Raw genomic sequence first — 27407 nt, forward strand, 5'->3', positions numbered from 1 at the left:
GCCTCTTCCTATAGATGCTGCTTGGCCTGCTGCGTTTACCAGCAACTTTGAAATATAATACCAGATACAGTATATTGAATCACATTAATGAACTCCTTACTTTATATTCATATAATTAGACTAATTCGTATATTAGAATATAAACAATTTTATAAAAATAAGATCTACACCCACTACCAAAGTTGAAGCTGTTTGGGGAAAAAAGAAAAAAAAACCTTATCAGATAATAAAATATGCTATTAACCAACTTGTGTGCTTTAACAAGAAGTCAAGGATTATGAAAATAATTTAAAAACGGCCCCCGCAAATTTTGAAAATCTTGATTAGTTTCAGAAATTGAACAACGAATCTTTTCTAAATTTAGGCATGCCATAACATCCCGTAACCACTGAGCATGATTATGCGGAACAGCATCCTTCCATTTAAACAAAAGCGCCCTCCTAGCGATAAGAGAGATAAAAGCCAGAATATGCAAATCAGATGTCTTCAAAATGATATCTTTCCTTCCAACATTACCAAATAGGGCAGTCAAAGGATTAGGTTTAACATTTACTTTAAAGAGTACAGAAAAAGTTTGGAATACTTCCTTCCAATATTTTCTAAGACTTGGGCACGTCCAAAACATATGAATAAATGAAGCTTCTCCATTGTTACATATATCACAGTAGGGAGATATATCCAGATAGAAATGAGATAACTTATCCTTATTCATATAAGCCCTATGAACCACTTTAAATTGTAGGAGGGAATGACGAGCACATAACGATGAAGTATTAACCAATTTAAAAATTTCGTTCCAAGTTTCTTCAGAAATTGAAGTCTGTAAATCTTGTTCCCAAAGATTTTTGATTTTGTCTAAAAAATCATTTCTCATTCCCAATATTGGATAAATATTGGATATTGAACCATTATAAAATGATTTTATATTAAGAATTTCATCTAATACATTCTTATCAGGACTATTAGGAAATGTATATAACTGAGACCGCAGAAAATCTCTAATTTGTAAGTACCAAAAAAAAAAGGGTTTTTGGTAAACTATATTTAGTTGACAATTGTTGGAACGAAGAAAGACTTCCTCCAACAAACAGATCCCGGAAACATGTAATGCCCAATTCTTCCCATTGTTTAAAAACTACATCAATCATAAAAGGCTTAAAAAGATAATTTTTAAAAATGGGACTAGACAGGGAGAATCTCAATAAACCAAACTGTTCTCTAAATTGTATCCAAATCCTCAAAGTATGTTTGACTACCACATTTTCAATTATCTTACTTAAGGTTAAAGGAAGTAAAGATCCCAAAAGAGAGATAATAGAACATTTATTAACCGAGTTAGCTTCTAAAGAAACCCACCCGGGACAGTTCTCATGATTAATATAGTATAACCAAAATGTGAGATTCTGTATATTAGTTGCCCAGTAATAAAATCTAAAAATTGGTAAAGCTAAACCTCCATTCTTTTTAACTTTCTGAAGATGGACTTTATTCAATCAAGGACGTTTATTTTTCCATATATAGGAGGATAAGATAGAGTCCAGAGAGTCAAAAAAGGATTTAAGAATAAAAACGAGTAAAGCCTGAAAGAGCCCCACCATGATCAATACTCTCCAGGGATTGTCTGCCTGGCGTCAGTGGTCGCGTAACCAGGACTGGTGATATGCACCAGCTGCTCAGACGACCATCCACCACCTGCTCCCATAGCTTCACGTGACCCTGATTGGGGGATGGGAAGGGTGCTAAGCTGGTGCTACACCTTGCCAAAGGGCAACCTGAACGCTAGCTGAGGGAAGGAGCATTTTACACCCCCTTTGTATCTGCACCCCACCACAGTACGTGGGTTCAGTTTTGATTAGCTGGAACATGATTGAATCTGGATATTTTGATGGGGTCCCAAAAGAAATGTGTTGCAAGTGGGGACAAACTGAAATCTTAAGGATGCCGGAGGCAGAACCAAAGGCCAAATTTCTCACATTTTTATTGGTTCCTTTAAAGCAACACAGAAGCAAGCTTCAGCTATCTTGTGAAGACATTCTTGCTGGGGGAACTCAACAGGTCAGGCAACATCTATGGCGAGATGGAGAGGAATAAAGAGCCAATGTTTTGGGCTGAGGTTGATGAAGGATCTTGGTCCAAAATGTTGGCTCTTTTTCCCTCTCCATAGATGCTGCCTGACCTGCTGAGTTCCCGCAGCATTTTGTGTGTGTGTTACTCATTGTTTGCCTGAAGCTTCATGTGAGCGGTCCACATCATTTGGACACAATTGAATCTGTACAAACATGTGTGGGATTATTAGCATGTCTCGTACTCCATGTACTTCATGTACTACATGCAATTAGGCTCAATGTTTTCAAAATCCTTATTCCCCCTTTTGATTTTCGCCATTATCAATGCTTTTCTATCTCACCGACTGAAGTTGGCTGAACGTGTCCGCCTGGAATGACAGAGTGCTGGAAAGTCAACTGTGGACTATTTTTCTCTCTCCACCAATTCCAGGATAAGTGCAGAGAACAAAAGACGCCCCTCTATGTGGTGATTCTTGCCTTCACCAAGGCACTTGACTTGATCAGCAGAGACGTACTCTTTCAGATCCTCTCTAAGGTGGACTGCCTGCCAAGAATAAAGAAGAATATAACCATATCTTTCCACAACAACATGAAGGGGACTATGCAGTAAAATGGTAGCTCTCCGGAGCCTTTTGACATAAATAGCAGTGTTAAGCAAGGGCGTGTTCTTGCCCCAATGTTCTCTGGAATCCTTTTTGCCTTTCTCCTGTGGCACAGAGGGGATTGACCTCCACACTAGATCACATGGCAGGCTTTTTAACCTCACCCGCCTAAGAGACAAAACTAAAGTGTGTGAGAATATGATCAGAGACATCCCGTTTGCTGATGATGCAGCAGTCGCAACCCACACTCTCCAACACCTCCAGAGCCTGATGGATCACTTCTCCTAGGCCTGCAAATAATTTGGTCTGACTGTCAGCCTGAAAAAGGCAAATGTCTTGGGACAAGATGTGGAGCCACCACAAGGCATTACCATCGATAACTATCAACTGGATGTTATACACCAGTTCATAAGCCTTGGGTCCATCATCAGTGACAATCTCTGCTTGGACACAGAAATCAACAAGTGCATCAAGAATTCTGCAATAGCTCTCGTCTACCTCACTGCACGACTCTGGGAGAACATAAAATTCTCAGTCAAAACAAAGATGGCCATGTACAACGCTTGTGTCACCAGCACATCTCTGTAAAGCAGTGAGACCCGGAAAACATATGTTAAACAGAAGCGAAGGCTTAATACCTTCCTTTTAAGGTGCCTTTGTAGCATCTTGGGAATCTCCTGGAGAAACTGAGCACCTGATGCTGAGGTTTTCTGTCATATTGGCCTCCTTAGCATAGGCTGCTCTGGCTGGTCCATATCTGCCGCATGCAAGGATGGCCACATCCCAGAAGATATCCTTTACTGTGAGCTGGCTTCAGGCGAGAGAACTGTTGGCTACCTGCCACTGTGCTGGACACAAAGGCGAGAGACTTCAGCATTGAGTCCTGAGAGGAACATGCAGCCGTTGGCACCAAATGGAGAAGCACTGAGACACGACAAGTCAGCCGAGGAAAAATTCCTGAAAGCGGCAGAAGACAAACGGACCTACAGAAAGGAATGCTGCATCTCCAGCAGAGCTGAGAACACTTACAGATGTGACCTCTGCAACAGAGACTGCCACTCACACATTGATCTTATCAGCTGCAGACAGCGCTGCAGCAACAATGTAGGTAGCTAGAAAGCATCAATGGTTGACTTCAACCAAAGGAGAGCCGCTCTATTGAGCATCATTCAATTGAGCATAAAATCTAATATTCAGCACAACTTCAGTGAAATACACCAGCTGATAATTGGATAGTGCAAATTGACTAAAATACCAGATAAGATTATTAATAATGGATAGATTTAATTTCCATGATCTACTTTTATGGTGGCATTGATCATATACCACTTTAATCATATTTGAAGTATAGCTTACTGATGGTGTAGAGAATAATTTGTTTTCTTCTTGCATAAATATTAATTTTTCATAGCTATCCAATTATTGAGCCTCATTATCTTTAGAATTATGCAGTGGACTATGGATTTTTATTAAGAAGCAATCTTCTAAGTTTTAATTTAAAAATGATTGCATGTGTTTATCTGAAAGAGTCTTGACTCTTAAACAGCTATGGAGTGTGACAACTGGCTTCCTAATGATGTCAACATGTGGCCATCTACAAACGTTTGTATTTTGAGATATTATTGTGACCCCTCTACTAGATAGGAAGCAGAAAACAAGGAGATGGAAATGTCTACCCCACCTCCCTTATTTGATTCTATACTCACCCTGATTTCCTATCAGATTCCATCATCTGCAGCACTTTGTCATCTCTATCTGTCACCTCCCACAGATTGTCACTATGTCTGTTCTTCCCTCTTCCATCTGCCCATCATCCCTCCTCACCTGGATCTACCAATCACCTGCCAGTTCTTGCTCCACCCCTTCCCATCTTTAAACATGCTCTTTCCATTCTATCTTTCAGCCCAGAGGTAGAATCTCAACTTGAAAAGCTGACTGTCCATTTCCCTCCACCAATGCTGCCTTCCACTGAGTTCCCATAGCATCATGTCTGTTGTTCCATACTCCAACATCTGCAGTATCTTTTGTTTCATACTGATAGATAAGTTCAATACTTAGTGAGCCAGAAAATAGACCCAGACCAAAATAAAGTCAAAACCAATGTAAATTTCTTATCAAAGTACAAATGACCATATGCTACCTTGAGATTCAATTTCCTGCAGGCATTTACAGGAAAATGAAGAAATACAATAGAATTTATGAAAAGCTATACATAAAGACTGACAAATAACCAATGTGCTGAAGACAAATTGTGCAAGTATATATACATGTGTGTATATGTATGAAATGAATAATAATGAAAATATGTAGAGTCCTTGAAAGTGAATCTGCAGATTGTGGAATCAATTCAGAATTGAGATGAGTGAAGTTATTCTCAATGGTTCAGGAGCCAGATGGTTGAGGGTTAATAACTGTTCCTGAACCTGGTGGAGTGGAACCTAAGACATCTTTCTCGATGATAGTAGCGAGAAGAAAGCGTGGCCTGGTTGGTGGGGGTCACTGATGATGGGTGCTGCTTTCTTGTGGCAGCCATGTAGAATGGTAATGTTTGGGTTGAGTTGATTGCTGAAACTACATGAAGAGTGTGAGGCACATTCTCTGGCCGGTTACATCCAGAGCTAACATTAGGGAAAAGATGTATCAAATGGAAGTTTTGGCATTTGGAACAAAAGACACCAAGGCAGAGTGAACAACCCCAGTGATTGTTTTTTGATGGCAAGGGCATCAATCTATATCCTTTAGGTAATTGTCTTAAATTCCAGGCTTCTGGTTGCCCACTCACTGATGAGTGGCAATAAATTGTTCCAACATTGATTGTTATGTTGAAGTTAAAGTGGAGCGAGGGTGCTCGAAAGGGGCTCTGCTAGAGGGTAAAGATTATTCATTTGATACAGTACTGTACAAAACTCTTAGGTATATATATACACACACAGCCAGGGTACCTAAAACATTTGCACACTATTGCAGTAAGTTTATGCATTGCACTGTATTACTACTGTAAAAATAAGTAAATTACATGACATGCAATGCCTATAAAAAGCATTCACTCATAGCCCCCCCCCCCCGGAAATTTTCATGTTTTATTGTTTCACAACATTGAATCACGGTGGATTTAATTTGACTTTTTTGACACTGATCAACAGAAAAAGACTCCTTTGTGTCAAAGTGAAAATAGATCTCTACAAGATGATTAAATTAATGACAAATATAAAACACAAAATAATTGATTGCATAAGTATTCACCCCCTTCAAGTAAGTATTTAGTAGACGTGCCTTTGGCAGCAATTACAGCCTTGAGTCTGATCGGTCTCTATCAGCTTTGCACATCTGGACACTGCAATTTTTCCCCATTCTTCTTTACAAAACTGCTCAAGTTCTGTTAGATTGCATGAGGATCATGAGTGAACAGCCCTCTTCAAATCCAGCTGCAAATTCTCAATTGGATTGATGTCAGAACGTTTAGTTTGATGGCAAAAAAGCTCAATTTTGGTTTCATCAGACCACAGAACCTTCTTCCAGCTGATTCATAGTCTCCTACGTGCCTTCTGGAAAACCTAGCTGAGATTTCATGTGAGTTTTTTCAACAGTGTCTTTCTCTTTGCCACTCTCCCATAAAGCTGCAACTGGTGAAACACCTGGGCAACAGTTGTTGTTGTATGCTCAGTCTCTCCCATCTCAGCCACTGAAGCTTGAAACTCCTCCAGAGTTGTCTCAGGTGTCTTGGTGGCTCCCCTCACTAGTCTCGTTCTTGCAGGGTCTCTCACTTTTTGAGGATGGCCTGCTCTAGGCAGATTTACAACTGTGCCATATTCTTTCCATTTCTTGATGATTGACTTAACTGTACTCCAAGGAATATTCAGTGACTCGGAAATTTTCTTGTATCCATCTCCTGACTTATGCTTTTCAATAACCTTTTTGTGGAGTTGCTTGGGGTGTTCTTTTGACTTCCTGGTGTAGTTTTTGCCAGGATACTGACTCACCAGCAGTTGAACTTTCCAGATACAGGTCTATTTTTACTATAATCATTTGAAATACCTTGACTGCAGACAGGTTTCCAAAAACAGATCTCCATTTAACTAATTATGTGACTTCTAAAACCAACTGGCTGCACCGGCGATAATTTGGTGTATTAAAAGGGGGTGAATACTTATTCAATCAATTATTTTGTGTTTTATATTTGTAGTGAATTTAGATCACTTTATAGAGATCTGCTTTCATGTGTCAAAAAAAGCCAAATTAAAGCCACTGTGATTCAATGTTGTAAAACAATAAAACATGAAATCTTCCAAGGTGTTGTAGGCACTGTATATGAGTGATTGAGCATGGAAAAGTACAGCAGAGAAACAGTCCCTCTGGCCCATCGATTCCATGCCAAACCATTTAAACTGCCTATTCCCATCAACTTGCACCGGGATCATACCCCTCCCATCCATCTACCTATCCAAACTTCTCTTAAACTTTGAAATCAAGCTCACATGCTCCACTTGCACTGGCAGCTCATTCCACACCCTCATGACCCTCTAAGTGAAGAGGCTTCCCTTAATATTTCACCTTTCATCCTTAGTGCATGATGTCTGGTTGTAGTCCCACCCAACCTCAGTGGAAAAGCCTGCTTGCATTTACCCTATCTAAACCCCTCATAATATTGTATATCTCTATCAAATTTCCTCTCAATCCTCTAAGTTCCAAAGAATAAAGTCCAAAACTATTCAATCTTTCTTGAAAACTCAGGTTCTCCAGTCCTGGCAACATCCTTGTAAATTTTTTCTGTACACTTTCAACTTTATTTGCATATTTCCTGTAAGTAGGTGACTAAAACAACACACAATACTTCAAATTACACTATTTAAGCATCACATCCCATCTCCTGTACACAATACTTTCATTTATGAAGGGCAATGTCCCAAAAAGTGATAAACTTGATTCTGATATGGGTCTCTATTGTGGACTGAGAGTGGGAAGAGGGCAGAATCATCATTGGGAAAAGGGGAAGAGGGCAGGAAGCACCAGGGAGACATTCTGTAATGATTAATAAACCAATTGCTTGGAATCACGACCTTACTTGGTATTTCAGGGCTGGGTGCGTCTGCACCCACTTTACCCCCCTGTCCCTGGCACTCCTTCTCTGCCATACCCCTCGTGTGGCATTCCACCTTTGCCATTCCCAACATCCTTTCCTTTTACAAATTTACAAATTTGCTCTCTACTCCACATTGACAAATACAGAATGGTGCAGAAGTCTTAGGCACCCTAGCTATATATACATATGTGCCTAAGACTTTTGCACAGTGGTGTAGCTGGGGCAAATCTATAGAACAATCTGGAACAATGAAATTGCCATCAAGTTAAATACAATACCTCAGGATCGTTAAATGAGATGGGGATATCGGCTTGGCTGGTGTTAAGAGTATAGGTTAATGTGATATTGGGGACCGTTGGTCCACGTTCTCATCATGTGAGTACCAGTTAAGTAGACTTAGACATTGTTTCTATTGGGAGGGGGATCTGTATAATTCTTATTGCCTCGGGAAACACATGATCCAAACAACAGATTAAATTCTTGTTTAATCACAGTCCTGTCTTCCACTGGCTCACCTCCCTACGCTGACAGCATCCAGTGTTGCCATCCAGGCCATTCCACCTTCTTGCCGCTACTGTGCAACCGGAGGTAAAGAAGCTTGTAGTCCACACAATTAGATTCAAGAACAGCTACTTTCCCACAACCGTCAGGTTCTTGAACCAACTCATACAGCCCTGAACCTACCTCAGTAATGGAGCACCACAGGGTATCTCTTGTACTGTCACTGATTTGTTTTCAATTATGTCTTTGGTTTTTGTTTAGTACTATGGTCTTACTTTTGCACAGCCTTTTATCAATCTGTCGTACAACTGTGGGTATAATTTATTTCTATTTCTATTTTGTGTGTGCCCTTTCTGTACTGACATGTCGATGACACTGCTACCAATAGTTTTTCATTGTACGATACCACAAAAGTGCTTGTGTTTGTTCGTTCATTATGTGTTGTGTGGTATGAAATAGGCAATCATCATCTTCCTGTGACCATGATCGTTCTTGGCAAATTTTTCTGCAGAAGTGGTTTGCCTTTTCCTCCTTCTGTGCAGTGTCTTTACAAGCCGGGTGCCCCCAGCCATTATCAATACTCTTCAGAGGTTGTCTGCCTGGTGTTAGTGGTCGCACAACCAGGACTTGTGATGTGCAAAACACACAAAATGCTGGAGGAACTCAGCAGGTCAGGCAGCCTCAATAGAAATTCATCAGGACTGGTCTCAGCCTGCAACGTTGAGTGCTTATTCATTTCTACAGATGATGCCTGACCTGCTCAGTTCCTCCAGCATTTTGTGGGTTTTGCCTCGGATTTTCAGCATCTGCAGGTTTTCTTGTGATATGCGCATGCTGCTCATACAACCAATCCACCACCTGTTCCCATGGCTTCACATGACCTTGATGGGGGGGGGAGGGGTGTGGGGTGTATAACATCTTGCCCAAGGATGACCTGCAGGCTAATGGAGGGAAGGAGTGCCTTACACCTTCTTTGGTTGATAGATATCTCCATCCCGCCACCCTGTACTTAAGTACTTGACAAGAAAATGACTCAACTCAAATTCATCTGACCATCAGAATCTCTGACTTGCTGTATTATCTAAAGAAAACTAGAACGTTGAGCTCTCAGATTGTCACTGTCACTGTGGGGTGGATACCACCAGAGCTAAATTCTCAAACCTTTAATTATAAGAAGATGAACTCCTGAGACAAAGTTTCAGAGCTGGTTACCATGACTGGAAATAACAAGGCTCAATGCTCGAAAGAGTCTGCAAAAGAATTAAATAATTGATTAATCCTATTTACCATGTCCAAGGATTTGTCACTGGATGAAACAGAATAATAAACTGTTGCAAGGTTCAAACAGTTTAAAAAGGTAAAGCATCTGCTTGTATTGCTGACCTTTTGACCATTAATTAAAGTGTGCTAATTCTAATTAGCTGCAACCCAAGATCCTTATGAAGTAGTTAGGAATGCGCAGTTGAAATATTTTTAAACGCTCCCTCACTGTACTGAAAATTAATTGCGCTGCTCATTGCAGTCATTGCACACAAGCATACTTAATTCATCATGTTCTGCACTGCGCTTTGAACGCTTTAATTATTGCAATAAACGGACTCTCGGAGTGAGCTATAAAGCTATTTAACACCCATCGTTGGTAACTATGGAACACATAAGCTGGGTTCAAACATATTATCATTTGCCTTATGCATCTTTCAAATCTCATTTTGCTCTCTTTATTTGCTCATTGTTGTCTATTAAGCTGATGAATGAGAGATGCAAAGTTATATTCATTCTCCTCTCGGACAAAATCACTGTCCTTTGCAGTTCTCAGAAAGCTGTGACGCATTTCCACTCTGTATTGAGTCTTAGTCTCAATCTCATTCCACTTATGTCACCAAGCTATATCTAATTTAGGGAAAGCTGGCTAGATGGGGGTGAATAGGTTTTTCTCATTTATTACTTTTACTAAGAGATTTCTACAATATTTCTTTGAGATTATCAGTTCTATGGACCTCAAGCCCTTATTTACTTTGTTGCACTAGACACTGTGGGGCTAGGCTCAGGACTCACCATTTTAGCATTGTAGAGACCTATGACTATTCAACACAATAACCTGAATGACTGTTACATTGCTTGAAGCACTTCCTGCATCACTCCCAGTCTCCTTAATGTTCATACAAGAAGGTGGTTGCTAGATATTGAATGAGTGACCCTGAGCTCACCTGATTTGAGTTGACTATAAGAATAAGATATTAGAGCAGAATAAGGCCATTTGTCCCATCAAGTCTATTCCACCATTTTATTATGGCTGATTTATTGTCTCCTTCAGCCTTATAACCTTTGACCTATTGACTTCTGCGTTACATATACCCAACCACTTGGCCTCCACAGTCATCCACGGCAATGAGTTCCACAAATCTACCACCCTCTGGCTGAAGAAACTCCTCCTCCCCTCTGACCAAAAGGGATATCCTTGTATTCTGAGACTGTGCCCTCGGGTCCTGGAGTTCTCCACTATAGGAGACATCCTCTCCATATCCACTCTATCTAGACCTTTCAACATTCAATAGGCTTGGAGCAATTCACAGCAGGAATAGGCAATGTTGCAATTCTGCTGTTAATATATAAAGTGAGTGACCTACCTCTGCACGCAAAGACACAGCAGTGTAAATGTCTGCTTCATAAATCATCCACACATTTCCTTCAATGGCATCTGAAACAATTCAGGAGCTAGCTGCACGTGGGGGAAATTGGCACAAGATTCCATAATCACCATCCAAGTTATATTGATAAGGAAATACAAGAAAAGTCTTGCTTATACTTGGCACATAGAACAGTTCAGTGAAGGAACGGGGCCTATAGCCCACCATGTATGTCTGTGCCAAGCATGATGCCAAATTAAAATAATCCCTTCTGCCTGCACATGATCCATATCCCTCCATTTTCTGTGCCTATCTAAAAGCTAATTAAACAGCACCATTCTATCTACTTATATCTGGTCTCCCGTCAGACTCCACAGAACATAAACCAAATTTGTCCAACCTCTTGTTACAGCCCTCAACCTTCAAAAGGATCTCAACCCAAAACATCAACTGTCCATTTCCCTCCACAGATGCTGCCTGACTCTTTGTCCCTCAAGAAGCTTGTTTTATTGTTCCACGTTCTGGCATCTAGTCTCTTGTGTCACCAGGATATTAAGTGTAACTGAATATGATTTATATACTTCCTCCACCTGAAAAAGAAACAATGGACTATACCTTTCACATATGCCATCATCCTATCTCATTGGTATCATTGTCTTACCATCTCCCTTCAATGAATATTGCAAGTCTATTTTAGCCAACCGCCAACGTCCATCATGAGAAAGGACACCAAAATACACACAAAGCCTTCTAAAAGCAAACTTCAATCCCAAGAGCAGATAATCAAATTATAAATTTACTATAAATCTATCTTGAATTACTTTAAGAAATGAAGATGGGTATCTCTCAAAGCTTCCACAAATGGTTCCTTATCTATAGGTTTTACATTCACAATAATGTCTGGTAACAAATCCTCTCCATATTCATCAGTAGTAAATCAGCATCTTTAAGTAAGCCAAACTTCATATGCCTTGCATTTGCACAGATTCCAGTCAACATCTAGTAAGAAAGATCCAGCATCATCACCATCTTCATTCTGTCTGTTGGTCAAGAACAAGGTGAAGGCTCAAGCTATCATAAGACTTTTTTCTTCTGTTCAAAAGAATTCTGTTAAAAAAAATATTTTGAAGGTTTCCAGGACAAGTGCAATGCAGTATAAGGAGGTAAGATTACAGAAAAATTAATTTAAAAATGTTTTGTGAGTTTTTACCTGTATGGGTGTCCAGAGAGGGATAACACCACTGATAAAGGGGCTCGTCGTGTCCATTTTGAGGCAGCTCACTCACCTTTGGTCCTCAACAGACACTCAGTTCTCACCTGTGTTTGCAAGCAAAAGTGGTCACACGCCAATACACCGCTTTGACAGGCAGGCTAAACCAGGTGATGGTAGCCAGCGGCTTCATACCCCAGTGAGATAGGGACAAGCTTGTCCTAGCATATGAAGTCAGCACCACTGAACTGGGTGAATGAGGCCTACAGTGAGATCCAAAGCCCAGGAAGGCAGCACTGCAAAACCCCATGGAGAGCAAAGGGTATGTCAAAGCACAGAAGACGTCATGCTCATCTTCTGTGACCCCAGTTTGTGACACTTGTTTGTACCATTGGATCCAGAATCCTGAGGCCGAGAGAATGGAGCAATGGCTTTTCCACTTTAAAAACTCTCCCACACAGGTTTTGTGTCATCATCGGACATGATGATCAACCACCAATCATATTGCACAGACCAGCACATCAAAAGATCTGCAGATGCTAGAAATCTGAAGTGAAAATAGAAAGTGATGAAATAAGACAGCCCCTGAGTTAAGCGTCCCCAGCACTTTTTTGATTAATCTCAAAGGTCTGAGTGATGTTTTGACAGCTCTGTTGCAGCCTTGTACTCTAGCTTATTGACAAGGACAGCCAATTCACTGAAATGACATTTCCATTCCCAACATTCACCTTGCAAATTCAAAATATTTAGCGTGACAGTGATCAATTGCTCAGTACTCATATTGCTGGGGATTAGTTTCCTTCATAGGAATTCATGTCCTTTCAGTGAAGCAGTATCATCACTGACAATCATATACTTATCCACCTTGTCCCTGGCTCTCGCGAAGAAAAAGTATGTTAACGGATTCTGTGGTGAAAGTGGACACATTGATTCTACATTCATCCATTGAGGCAGAAAGTCTCATGACATTTGAAAAATACTTGGATAAGCTCTTGAAATGCCATAACTTACAAGCTTTTGGTTTGAGTGCTGGAAAGTTTAAGCAGTTCTCATTTACATAAGCACATACTCAAATGGTCCCATTCTGTGCCATAAATTTCCATTAGTGTGCTGAGTTCATCTGTACCCTACATGCGATGCTCACAAACACAACTCATTGTACAATAATAATGCTACGTTCACAAAACTGATGTCCTAGCTTATGAATTAAAAGATGAAAACTAATGTTTTAATATTTTATTTGACTTATATTTACATATGTTCTTTTTCCTTAATAATTTCAAAGCTATTGAAACCTAGTTAATGTTATAATATTTTCAATTATATGCAATTAATATACAGGATAATTTGGTGACTGGGAATAAAATGTATCTCCTTACATCATTTAATTTAAAATGTGACAATAGTTTCTTTACGCATTCATTCAAGGGATACGGTCATTAATGGCAATTACAATTCTCACCTGGATGGTCTTCAGAAAAACAATGAGGGCCTGCTTTTATTAACCCTTTATACTCACATGGTGCAGATCCTCTTCCAGAACTGTTACATTAGCAGCTTCACTATATTTCCCCTCACTATTTAGTAATATATTGGAATGAAAATATAACATATAAAGAACTGTTCTGAATCCTTTGCTCCTTTTTCCATGCAATTGATGAATGACAGATTTGAGGGTGCCTCTGAATGGAGAATTACTAACATCAGTAAAGGATTTTTGTTTACAGAACCAGCTCTATTTAATGACAGCAGTAATATAAAACATAACAATACTGCAATGTCCCTCAGTATATTGATTAAGCTGGAATTAAAGATCCCAGCCAGTATATCCCTCTCCTACAATAAAGTCAAAGTCAAAGGCCTATCCATACATGCAGGCAACTGACTGGAAGCCTATAACCACCAATCAACTTCTTGTAGCTCTTTATTTCTCACTAAATTGTCTTCCTCCCCTCTTGAGAAGCCTCTTTCCTCATCTTTCACCATGATCAACATCAGTAAATGTTGCATTGTACAATCTGAAGTATGAATGCTTTCAGCACAGTGATTAAAATGGCACTGGGTCCACTTCCTTTAAAGAACTGTGCATTGTGCTTGGTGTGATTTTATTTATTGTAGGGTTGAAGTCAGTTCCGGGCGTGTTCTGTGGAATGCTTAATTTCTCTGACTAATACTTTAATTGCAATCATAAACTACCAATGAAGTTAGCGTAACAATTTACCGCGCCAGCTGTAAGACTGAGGTTCAACTCCTGCTGCTATCTGTAAGCAGTTTCTAGATTCTCCCTGTGACGGCACAGCTTTCTTCCAAGTGCTGTGGTTTCCTCCCACATTCCAAAAACATACATGTTAAGGTTGGTAAATTGTGGAAATGCTATGTTAGTGCCAGATGTGTAACAATACCTGAGGGCTGCACCCAGCACATCATTGAACTGTTTTGGTCATTGATTCAAAGAACATATTTCTTTTTTATAATAGGACTAAGAAATATTACAAAAGATATTGTATGAATAGAATAGCTTTCAAGCTATAACAGCTAAAATAAAGAAATATCTTATTTATCTGTTCACTCAATGACCAGGTAAGCTTATTTTAACCTATAAGAGACACCCTTCTCTCCTAAATCCAAGAGATTCTGTAGAACCTGGAAATACAGAACAACACACACAACATACTGGAGAAACTCAGCAGATCAGACAGCATCGATAGAGGGAAACGAGGAGTCGACATTATGGGCTGAGACCCTTCATCAGGACAGGAAAGGAAGTGGGCAGAAGCCAGAGTAAGGTAGGGACAGGAGAAGAAGTACAAGCTGGCAGGTGATAGGTGACACCAGGTGAGGGGGGCAGTGGGGAGGGGGTAATGAAGTGAAAATCTAGAAGGAGATAGGTGGAAAGGGTAAGGAAGAAGGAATCTAATAGGAAAGGACAGTTGACCACGGGAGAAAGGGAAGGTAAGGGAAAGAGATACCAGGGGAGGGGAGGGGTGGAGGGGTTGTGGGGGAGGAGTGATGGGCAGAGGAAGAGAAGAAAAGGGGTAAGAGGGGAGCCAGAATGGAAAATGGAAAAAAAAAGAGAAAGCTGAGTAGGGAGAAATTACTGAAATTTTGAGAGAAGGACTGCCCTCTCTGCTACTATTCCTGCAGCTTAGTAAGATACTTCTCTCTTTCTCAGTTCTGATGAAGGGTCTTCAATCTATCTGTATTCCTTTCCACAGTTATAGCCTGACATGCGGCGTATTTTCAGCCATGTTGTGTTTTCTCTTTAGTTGTCCTGCAGCTGCAGCCTTTTTGATTTCCCATTTTCTTCTGTGAAATATGTTCATGCTTTGTGTTTTCTGAAGTAGAGATGAAAACCAAGGGATTATACACTAGTTCATCAAGGCAGGAACTAACTCAACTATAATCCTGAATAAATTAACAGAATAACTGATCAGAGGGACCCAGCATACATGGATAACGCCTGACAAAATTGGTATTTTGTAGAACCAAGTGGTGTATAGCATTGCTTCTTGATAGCATTTTATATGGACTTCTATCAGGAAATTGTTTAAATCTCCTGATCAATTGTTAGACAAAGTTAACATCTTGAAATTAAAGTCATTTAAAGGATATGGTTAGGAAATTCCCAGGGCATGGAGCAGAGAGATAAAATAGGGATGATGGGCTGATATTGGCTAGATGTGAAGCATTGTCAAGCCTTGTGGATCTGCGTTGAACCTGCATCTATTTCCCGTAATTAAAAATAAGTATTGAAGTGGAATTGAAAGTTCATTGTTTCCTAATCAGTTAAATGTAATTAATAACAATGTTTCCTGACATTTTGTGCTTCATGCACTTGCTTTAGAGAGAGGTTACAATGGCTATTTAGTCTAAAAGCCATGAATGTGTTTTATATTTAATACCCTAATTTTGCGTTGTAAAAGCAATAATTGTTCTGTTTCAAATGTCATACAGTTGCTCATAATTATTTGTTTCATTGATTTTTAGTAAGTTATAAATTAATACTTGTTTCTATTGGAAAGTTCAGCCAAAACTTTAAAAGTGAAAAAGCAGTGTTCGTAATCATAAAAGACCTTATAAACCTTGGAATGTCTCAAAGCACTGAAATAACCCAAATTTCTCAGGCAATAAGACCATTAGACATAGGAACAGAATTAGGCCATCATGGCTGATTTATTATTCCCCCTCAACCCTATTCTCCTGCCTTCTCCCTGTAATCTTTGACACCCTGACTAACCACAAACCTATCAAACTCAGCTATAAAAATAATCAATGACCTGGACTCCATAACTTTCCGTGGCAATGAATTCTACTGATTCACCACCCCCTTGCGAAAGAAATTCCTCCTCATCTCTGTTCTGCATGGATGTCCCTTGATTCTGAGGCTATGTCCTTGATCCTCGACTAACCCACTATAGGAAACATCCTCTCCACATTCGCTCTATCTAGGCCTTTCAATATTCGATAGGGTTCAATGAAACCCCCTGTCATTCTTCTAAATTTCACTAAGTACTTGCCCAGAGCCAGCAACCACTCCTCATGCATTAACCCTTTCATTCCAGAATTAGTCTCATGCTTCCCCCCAATGCCAGCACATCTTTTCTTAGGTAAGGGGTCCAAAGTTGCGCACGATACTTCAAGTATGGTGTCACCAATGCCTTATAATGCCTCAGCATCACATCCTTGCTTTTATATTCTAGTCCTCTCAAAATGAATGTTAACACTGCATTTGTCTTCCTTACCACTGACTCAACTTGCAAGTTAACCTTTAGGAAATCCTGCATGAGGACTCACAGGTCCCTTTGCCCCTCTGATATTGAATTTTCTCCACATTTTAGAAAATAGTCTATGCCTTTATTCCTTCTACCAAAGTGCATGACCATACACTTTCCTACACTATATTCCATCTGCCATTTCTTTGCCCATTCTCCCAATCTGTCCTAGTCATTCTACAGATTCTCTGCTTCCTCAACATTACCTGACCCTCCACCTACTTTTGTATTATCTGCAAACCTGGACACAAAGCCATCAATTCTATCATCAAAATTGTTGACATGTATCTTGAAAAGAAGCAGTTCCAATACTGGCCCCTGCAGAACACCATTTGTTACTGGCAGCCACCAAAATAGGTTTACTTTATTCTGACCCTTTGCCTCCTGCCGGCAAGCCAATCTTCTATCCCTGCTTGTATCATTCCTGTAATACCATGTGCTCTTGTTAAGCAGCCTCATGTGTGGCACCTTATCAAAGGCCTTTTGAAAATCTAAGTAAACAGCATCCACTGACTCTCTTAAGTCCATCCTGTTTGTTATTTCCTCAAAGAATTCCAACAGATTTGTCAAGCAATATTTCCGCTTAAGGAAACCATGTTGACTTTGGCATACAATTCTTATCTTGCTACTTTATCAAGCACTTCCAAGTACCTGGAAACTTCATCCTTAATAATCAACTTCAACAACTTCCCTCCCACTAAAGTCAGGCTAAATGACCTATAATTTCCATTCTCCTGTCTCCCTCTCTTCTTAAAGACTGGAATGACATTTGCAATTTTCCAGCCTTCCAGAACCATTCCAGAATCTAGTGATTCTTGAAAGATCATTACTAATGCCTCCACAATCTGTTCAACTATCTCTTTGAGAACCATGGGGAGTAGCCCATCTGATCCAGGTGACTTATCTACCTTCAGACCTTTCAGCTTCCCAAGCACCTTCACCTTAGTAATAGTAATTATCTCACTTCTGCACCTTAACACTCAAATTTCTGGCATACTACTAATGTTTTACACAGTGAAGACTGATGCAAAATGCTCATTGAGTTCATCCTCTATTTCTTTGTTCTTATTATTACCTCTCCCACAACATTTCTAGCAGTCCAATATCCACTCTCGTCTCCTTTTTATTCTTTATAGTTCATATCTGAAAATTCTTTTGGTATCCTCATTGATATTATTAGGTAGCTTACCTTCATCTTTCATCATTTCTCTCTGTATGTTTTTTTAGTTGCCTTCTGTTGGTTTCTAAAAGCTTCCAATTCCACTAACTTCCCACTAATTTTTGCTCTATTATATGCCCTTTCTTCACGTTTCGTGCTGTCTTTGACATCCCTTGTCAGCCACAGTTTCCTCATCCACTTTTTTACCTTTGGGATGTATCTATCATGTGCGTTCCAAATTGCTTCCAGAATTTTCAGCCATTGCTGCTCTGCCGTCAAGCCTGCCAGTGTCCCCTTCCAGTCAACTTTGGCCAGCTCATCGCTCATGTTTCTTTAATTCCCTTTACTCCACTGTAATACTATTACATCTGACTTTAGCTTCTCCCTCAGAAACTGCAGGAAGAATTCTGCTATGATAAAGGAAAGGTACATCGCATCCAGAGTTTCTCCGATTAGCAGACAATTTCCCTCCACACCTCTCTGACGTAGTGGGGAACTGCGTACGAGGCAAGTTACAGCAATGGTTTGCATTGCTTTCTGCCGGGTGAGTTTCCAAAGAGATCACCAGCTCATAACCCAGCACGGATGGAAAGCGTGCAGGGGAGCTGGCTGGATTCGAACTCAGGACCTTCCATCCCCAAGTCCGGCGCTAATGCCACTATGCCACCAGCCGGGTATGATAAATAATTTTTAAAAAACACCTATTGTACAAAGAGTGAGTAGGTTGAGTGGTAAGCTAGTCTGTTTATGAGCTGTTGGCCAGATGGCTTTGCTACAAATATTGCTATAAGTCCTGAGTGTAGCATTTCATCAAAATTTCAGAATTCTTTTGGTGCTTTTATATGTGGTTTCAATTTTTAATGCACAAAGATTCAACAAAACTACCATATAAGCATTTAAAATCAACTGGTTTGGTGAAACAGCAGCCAACATCTGTGCCCTAGGAATAATTGAAAGTTACTAGAGGACCCATCCAGTGGAAGGAGCTCAGAATTGATCCAATAGCAGGCATCCTTGTCTCTAAACACAGGATAGTCTGCAGATGCTGTAAATCCAGAGCAACACACAAAATCAAGACTGAATGATGAAGGGTCTCGGCCTGAAACATCGACTGTAATTCCTTTCTATAGATACTGTCTGATCTGCTGAGTCCCTCATAATTTTGTGTGTTATCCTTGCCTTCAACTTTCCCTAAAAACATGGAGATCCCTCAAGAATATACACAAAGACCTTGATCAATGTGGTTCACAAATAGAAAATGCTCAATGAGAGAAATTACAACCATATCCAAAACCATAGAATACACCTCACCCACCTGCGCATTAAAACCTGTTGGTTGAATCACCTCATTTCTCCCCTGGCATTTCAATAGGCTATTAAATTGACATCAGTGTGTGAGCTTTCCAAAAGAAGAATTGGTTTTGCCATGCTGTAATATCCGCTAATACACACAGTGGCCACTTTATTAGGTACAGGGATGTACCTCATATATTGGCCAAAGGAAGGAGCCTGGTATGGTCTCCTGCTGCTGTAGCTCATACATTTCAAGGTTCAACTTTGTATTACTTTTGCCTTCTATCAGCCATTTTGGTCACTCTCACCTGAATTCTCTCATTAATATGGCATTGTCATCCACAGAGCTGCATTTCACTGGATGCTGTTTGGTTTTTACATCATTCTTTGTGAACTCTAGAGACTGCTGTGCATGAAAATCTCAGGAAATCAGCAGTTTCTGAGATACTCAAACTTCCCCATCTAGCACCAACAATCATTCCACGGTCAAAGTGACTTAGATCACATTTCTTTCACTATTCTGATGTTAGGTCTGACCAACAACTGATCCTCCTGACTGTGTCTGCATGCCTTTATGCATTGAGTTGCTGCCACATGATTGGCTGATTAGATATTTGCATTAGCGAACAGGAGTACAGGTGTACTTAATGAAGTGGCTACTGCGTGTATTTTACATTGAAAACTTTGAGCTGAATTTTTATTTTTTAAAAACTGGACATAAAGTTTTAAAATGAAATCCAAGCAAGTTTGCTTTTTTATTATGGACGGAGCAGTCAACAATAGAAGCTGCTAGATTCAAGTTTAAAACATCACTGTTCATTTGAATTAAAGCCTATCCTCATAGACCAGCAGTTTAATTGCCAATTTGCTGTTAACAATCTTCTGACAAGCATACACAGACTTTAAATAGAGCGAAATTCTGCTTAGTCCATTAATTCTCTCTGCTTCACAGGGATTTTCAAGTTCTGTGACATCTTTCGAATTGCTGGCTCCTATCATAGATAAAGTGTCATTGTCTTCAAGGAAGGAATGTCTCCTGTAAACTTTAGGCATCAGATGTTTTAATGGATTAATGGATGGAATCTTCCATTAAAATTTCATGTAAAAAGCAAAGTCAACTGAAAGCATTCTAACGATTGAGTCAAATTAGCAACTAGGTAGTTTGCATTTAAATAGCATCTCTAGACTGCTTAAAGATACCTCTTCTCTCATCTCCATTCAGGGGCCCCAAACAGTCCTTCCAGGTAAGGCAACACTTCACCTGAGAATCTGCTGGAATCGTCTATTGTGTCCGGTGCTCCCAATGCGGCCTCCTCTACGTTAGTGAGACCCGCCATAAATTGGGAGGCCACTTTGTTGAGCACGTCAGCTCCATCCGCCACAAGCTGGTAGCCAAGCATTTTAATTCCCATTCCCATTCCAACATGTCAGTCCCTGGCCTCCTCTTGTGCCAAGGTGAGACCACCCTCGGAGTAGAGGAGCAACATCTTATATTCTGTCTAGGTAGCCTCCAACCTGATGGCACGAATATCGATAGCTCCTTCTGGTAAAAAAATGTTTCCTTCCCCCTCCCCTCTTCTTCTATTGCCCACTCTGGCCTCTTAATTCTTCTCACATGCCAATCACCTCCCCTGGCTCCCTTCTCCTTCACTTTCTCCTACAATCCACTCTCCTTTCCTATCAGATTCCTTCCCCTCCAACCATTTACCTTTCCTACCCACCTGGCTTCACCTATCACCTTCCAGCCATCCTCCTTCCTCTCTGCTCTACCATTTTATTCTGGCGTCTTCCCTCTTCCTTTCCAGTCCTGAAGAAATGTTTCAGCCCGAAATGTTGACTGTTTATTCATTTCCATAGATCCTACCCGATCTGCTGAGTTCCTTCAGAATTTTGTGTGTGTTGCTCAAAGATATTCTGCCATCAATAGTAGTTCCTCAAACAGCACCATGGAATCTTCTGTCTACTTACGCAAAGGACAATATATTAGACAATGAAGCACACTCTAGTACCACATTGAAATTTCTGCATAGATTGTATGGTCATTCCTTACTTTGAGATGAAACACACATTCTTTGTGGAACTTACAGGAGTACTATTATATAACAGATAGTTATTGGCAGAAAGTATCCATTGGCTGTTAAATTGAAACTCTCTGGTCTGGAATTCTGTCAGCCTGACCTACTCGTCTTTTTATTTCTTAGGTTCTTATAACTTTGGTCCTGTGGTAAAGCATGTTTTGGATCTGCAGTACCAATCTATCCTAATTCTAACTAAGGTCTAAAATTAACTAAGATCCGTATTAATCATTAGCTAATTAATCTATCAGTGAAACCTGTATTCTCAGCTGACATCATTTCTGACTTACAGAAATTTTGGATTACAGGTGATTCTCAGAAACTCACAGCTTCTATTTCCCACAATTGTCCAACTATACTTAGAAAGAACAGTTCTTCTGCTCAGAGGACCATGAAGGGGTAATTTCTGTTGTCCAGCATTTTCTGTAGTCAGGTTCCAAGGGTGCTGGAGTAGAGAGTTTCGATCTGTAGTACAAAATGATAGCAGAAGCACAGTGGTTATGTTCACCCCCAGGCTGTTCCATTTCACTGACAGAGTGATGCTTTCCTGGCTGGGGCCTCCTTCTGCTTTCCTGAACCTTTCCAATGATTTACGTTGCTCGCTCTCAATTAATGAAGTTGCCTGTTTAGCTCTTTTTTATTGCCTCTTCTGCAGGAAACTAAATAGGAGGCATGGCAGCGCACTGGTTAACGTAACGCTATTACAACACCAGTGGCTGGGGTTAAGGAGGTTGTACATTCTCCCTGTGGCTCTATGGGTTTCCTCCGGGTGCTCTGGTTTCCTCCCAATTCCAAAGGACATTTGGGTTAGTAGGTTAATTGGTCGCATGGGTCTAATTGGGCGGCACGGGCTCATTTGGTTGGAAGTGCCCGTTACCATGCTGAATCCTCTAAATAAACAGAAATAAAAATAAATGGAGGTAGAGCTATCAACAGAATATCCTATGCTGTAGACTGTGACTTAAATAAACAACATTGGCTATAATAACAACATATCAAAGCTATAATACATAGAACATTCATTGTCCATTTTATATTGAAGGCCAAGTCACTGGGTAGTTTTAAAGCGGAGATTAATAGGTTCTTCATTACTCAGGGCATCAAAGTCTACGGGTAGAGGGTAGGAGAATGGGGTTAAGAGGGGTAATGAATCAACCATGATTTTATGGTTTAAGGTCTTGTGGTCTAGATTAAGTTCTTAATGATTAATTTACACATATACCAGCCATACAACGTCCTTTTAAAAATAATCCCATACAGATAATCAAGTATTTATATAGATAAAATGATACTGTTAAATACATGCATCAATATACAGTTATAAATTCTATTGACCATAAATTCACTCAGATTCTTGCTTTCCTCACTTACTGAACTCTTTGATAAAAGCTGTACTTGACATTTCTAAAGTAGCCACTTCAAGCATGAGTAATTCCAATGGATCTCCAAATATGCAATTGGTCTCACATTCTGTTCTGTAATTGTCACTTGAACATAATTGTCATCATAACTTTGAACACGTTGTGTTATGTGTTCTGGATCATCTCCGTATTGATATCACAAGTCTGTACTAATCTTCCCACATTAAGTGTAATATTAGGCTAATAATTCTGCAATCTTAACAATCTACAATCTCAACAATCTCTATTTCTTATCTTAATGAAACCCATCAATATGCATTTACTTTGAATCCAGCTTGGACTTTGATTCTCATTCTCAATCTGACTTCAGACTTTACCAGACTGATCCCAAAATTTTCAAGTCTGGCATGATTATTACTGCCTGTGTGTATTGCTATGTTCATTAGTGGAACACAATTTAAAAGGAATTCATGTTAAGTTGAAAATGCTCAATACTTGTCTTTCAATATATTCTCCTGAAGACTTCAAACTGTATTGTTAAATGAGGCATTGTCAGAGGGGAAACTTATTATTCATGGAGATTAAACTTATGCAATAAAGAATGCAGTATTTTATGCTGAGTTATTTAATTGTCATTGGCATTGGCATGTTCACCTGTAAACAAAGTGGTCTGATGGATTCTCATGTTCTTGGAAGGTTGCCAGTGTAAAGGATTGGTCATTAACACCAAGGGATTCTGCAGATGCCAGAAGTCCATAGCAACACACAAAATAATGCTGGAGGAGCTCAGCAGGTCAGATAGGATCTATGGAAAGGACGAAACAGTTGACTTTTAGGGCTGAGACCCTTCATCAAGATAGTCCTGGTGAAACGTCTCAGCCCAAAATGTCAATGGTTTATTCCTTTCCACAGATGCTACCTGACCTGCTGTGTTTTCCCAACATTGTGTGTGTGTGTTACTCAAGGATTGGTCTTTTCATTTGAAGATAAGCAGAGAGTTAAGGCAAAGCTGACAAAGCCATTTATTTGTTTAAAATATATAGGATTTCCTTCTTCCAGCACTCACTGTTTTCTCCTCAGTGCCCTTGATTAGGGGATTACAGTGTGCTATAGACCCAGTAACACTGAAGGGACAGCAATGCATTTCCAATTCTGGATGCTGTGTGATTTGGAGGGGATTTTGCAGATAATGACGTTCCTGGAATTTTTGCCATTGTCCTTCAAGTGTCCTTGCCAGTTACAAACATAATCTTCTGTATATGGTGGAACTCTCAAACATAAACCAAAAACGCTGGAAAAGGGGAGGGCATGAATTTATCATTGGTCATTATGATGTAGTAGGATTGGTCACTAACTATATTCAGCTCTCAACCCTCAGTCCCACTGGATACAAATAGTGGGCAAGTTCCGCTTTAATTTTAATGTTCAAAGATGGTATTTCCTCCAATGTTCCAGGTTCAAGAACTTTGTTTAGAAAAAAAATGCAGTAGTTTTTAAGTGAGCACAAAGGATAGGACAGGTCTGGGGAAAGGCTGATAATGCTAAACTGTATTAAGAAGAAAGAGTCCGTGATTGAATATGCCCGTGGTCTCTGATCATCATACACACAGTTCCCTCTCTAAATTGTAGGACCTGTTCCAAGCTGACAGCCACAAAGGAGCATTTAATGGCTCTGGGCCTAAAGCTCACTGGAGTTTAGGAGGTTGAGGGGGGATGTCACTGAACCGTATTGACTATTGAAAGGCCTGCATAGAGTGGATGTGGAGAAGATGTTTCCTATAATGTGAGAGTCTAGGATCAAAGGGTACAGCCTTAGAATACAAGGTCTTCCCTTTTTTAACAGAGATGAGGTGGAATATCTTTAGCCGAAGGGTGGCGAATCTGTGGAATTCATTGCAACAGACGGCTGTGAAGGCCAACTCTTTGGGTTTAATTAAAGGTGAGGTTGATAGGTTCTTGATTGGTAAGGGTGCCAAAGAATATGGGGAGAAGGATGGAATGGTGGAACAGACTCGATGGGTCGAATGGCTTAATTCTGCTCATATGTCTTAAAGTTGTAGTTATGTAATGATGAGCAGACTAAAGGAATTTTCAGCAAAAGCTGGTAATGTAACATGGGTGCCATCCACATATGAATTCACTTCTACAATTACTAAATTATAAAACTATATGGGTTTTAAATTTTCCAGTTAAATTATTGGATTAGGTTCCTCTATCCTCTTTCACAATTCAATTTAGACCTCAGTTGATCAGTATCTTGATTTTGTTTAGTTTGATTACATTTCCCATATTATTCTTACCTAACAAAACCATATCAATTTAATTGCTTCATGACTAACTTCTCAGTTAGAACCCTAATGGTTGTTCAGTGGGTCCCCTTGGACTGACTGAAGTATTTCAGTAATATAAGATGCAGTAGCATCTTCACAGTGATGGAAAAAGCAGAATGATTAGAAAATCTCTAGCTATCACTAGCACTAATTCCTTTGTTTGCCTTATGAGTGTGGCCTCATTGTGGCAGAAGGAGAGGCCATGGACTAACATGTCGGAAGTCAAACTGAAATAGGTAGCCGCCAGAAGATGCTGTCATTGTGATGGACAGTATGAATGTGCTCAACAAAGCAGTCCCCTGATCAGGTCCAAGGCATCAGGACCTGATGAAGGACCTGATTATTCCTCTCCATAGATGCTGCCTGACCTGCTGATTTCCTCCAGCATTTTCTGTGTGTTGCTCTGGATTTCCAGCATCTGCAGAATACCTTATACTCATGCTTGAGGTTCCTAAGGTTATCATAGCCGGGGTGATAAGCTCCCACTACCTATAAAGTGCTCTAAATGGTGTGCATCTCTAACAGCCTCTGACAACCAAGTCCAACTCTTGGCCTTCATGTGTGGCTTAGCTACTAGTCCCGGCAAAACTGTTCCTACTGACAAAAGAATGGGCAAAGGTGCACCACTGGTGCCTCAAAACCAGTTGCTTTGGGCAGGTGGAGCCCATCAGCTTTGGATAGCTGCCCACCTAGGAGAAGGAAAACTCTGATTTTAAACCTCCTCTGCCTTGCGTCCATACCCACCCATGGGCAAGGCTTCCAGAGTAAACCCCGAGGAAGAAATCCGGAGCCGGGGTCCCTAAGGCAGTTTGATGTTGTTTACAACTTCACTCTGGCAACCTCTGTGACGACACGAGTTCTAAGTTATATCAGCACTTGCCCTTCCCTTGGACTATATCAGTGACGTGGAGAGGGGAAATCCCACTGCACGGGCAACAGCTGGTTTCATCAAATCTTCCCATGCAGGCTTGTGGCCTGGAGAAGACACAGTCCATGATCCTCTGGGATCGACGGCAGCCTACCAGTTTTATGCTTCCTTGTGTAACTGCTTTGATTTCTGGAGTAGGCAATGCACTCAAGTGCACCAATCATTATTCATCTCTCTTCAAATAATTCTTCTTCAGGGCAGTAACATTGAAGAATTCAACATCACAAACAGGTATTGCTTATTATGTGGGTAGCTCAAGGATAATACCACTTATGGTAAAAGGCCTATTCTTCAATATATGCCACTGCTGTGAATTTCCTTAATGAAACATTGTCATTGTATGAATGTTTCCAACTTTCTGCCCCTCAGTTATAAATGGAGAAATACTTCAATAAACATACATCAAAGTTGCTGGTGAACGCAGCAGGCCAGGCAGCATCTCTAGGAAGAGGCGCAGTCGACGTTTCAGGCCGAGACCCTTCGTCAGGACTAACTTCAATACATTATCAAATCAGATTCAGTTCAAACTATCTATTTTTAAATTTACATATGGCTTTTAAAACTTAATATTGTCAAAATAATATAAAATTATGTCTTTGTAAAGGCTAAATGTGTTGTAGAAAATAAAAATGCCATAAAAGTGTGCAATGTGTACTTGACCATTTTACAATGTAAGAGTCTAGCAGGGTTCCCAACCTTTTTTATGCTATGGACCCCTACCATTAACTGAGGAGTCCATGGACCACTGTTTGGGAACCCCATGGTTCAAGCTGTTTAACAACTGGGAAGTGTCACTGCCCCTCAGTCTGCTATCAGTCAGTAGCAATATGGCTGACGCGTCATTAGGCGTTACATTCAGTCATTCGTATTCACAAATTTTCTGTTACTTGGTGCCTCGTTTGGATTTTGCCAAGATCACTTAGCTGTTAAATCTGAATAAAGAAAATCAGTTTCCAAGTGAGAGTGAATTATAATTGCCATTGAAACTAGTTGAAGTGGGTGTAATCTTCTTGGCAACAGCTGAAGAAAGTTGTGGTTGTTAGAGGCTAATTATGTAAATCCAAGAACATTACACAGGACATCCTCAGGACCACATTTCTGACTACCTTCTACTGGCCATCCATTACATTGTTCCATGTGGGGATTTTTATTGATGGTGCACAGATCCTTCAGTGGTGAAACAATCCATCTTCATTTGCAGCAAACCCTAGATAATATCCACGATTAAGTGGAAGCAATATTTGCATAATAAACCTAATGATCTTTGCACTGTACTGCTGCCATGAAGCAACAGATTTCAGGTCACATCAGACAGTGATAATAAAGCTGACTCTGACACTAATTCTGAGAAGAGTCAGTAAATGACCATCTCAACAAAGAAGAGCATTATCATTTCTCCTTGA

The sequence above is a fragment of the Mobula hypostoma genome, chromosome 24 (genome assembly GCF_963921235.1).
Source record: "Mobula hypostoma chromosome 24, sMobHyp1.1, whole genome shotgun sequence".
NCBI classification, from domain to species: domain Eukaryota; kingdom Metazoa; phylum Chordata; class Chondrichthyes; order Myliobatiformes; family Myliobatidae; genus Mobula; species Mobula hypostoma.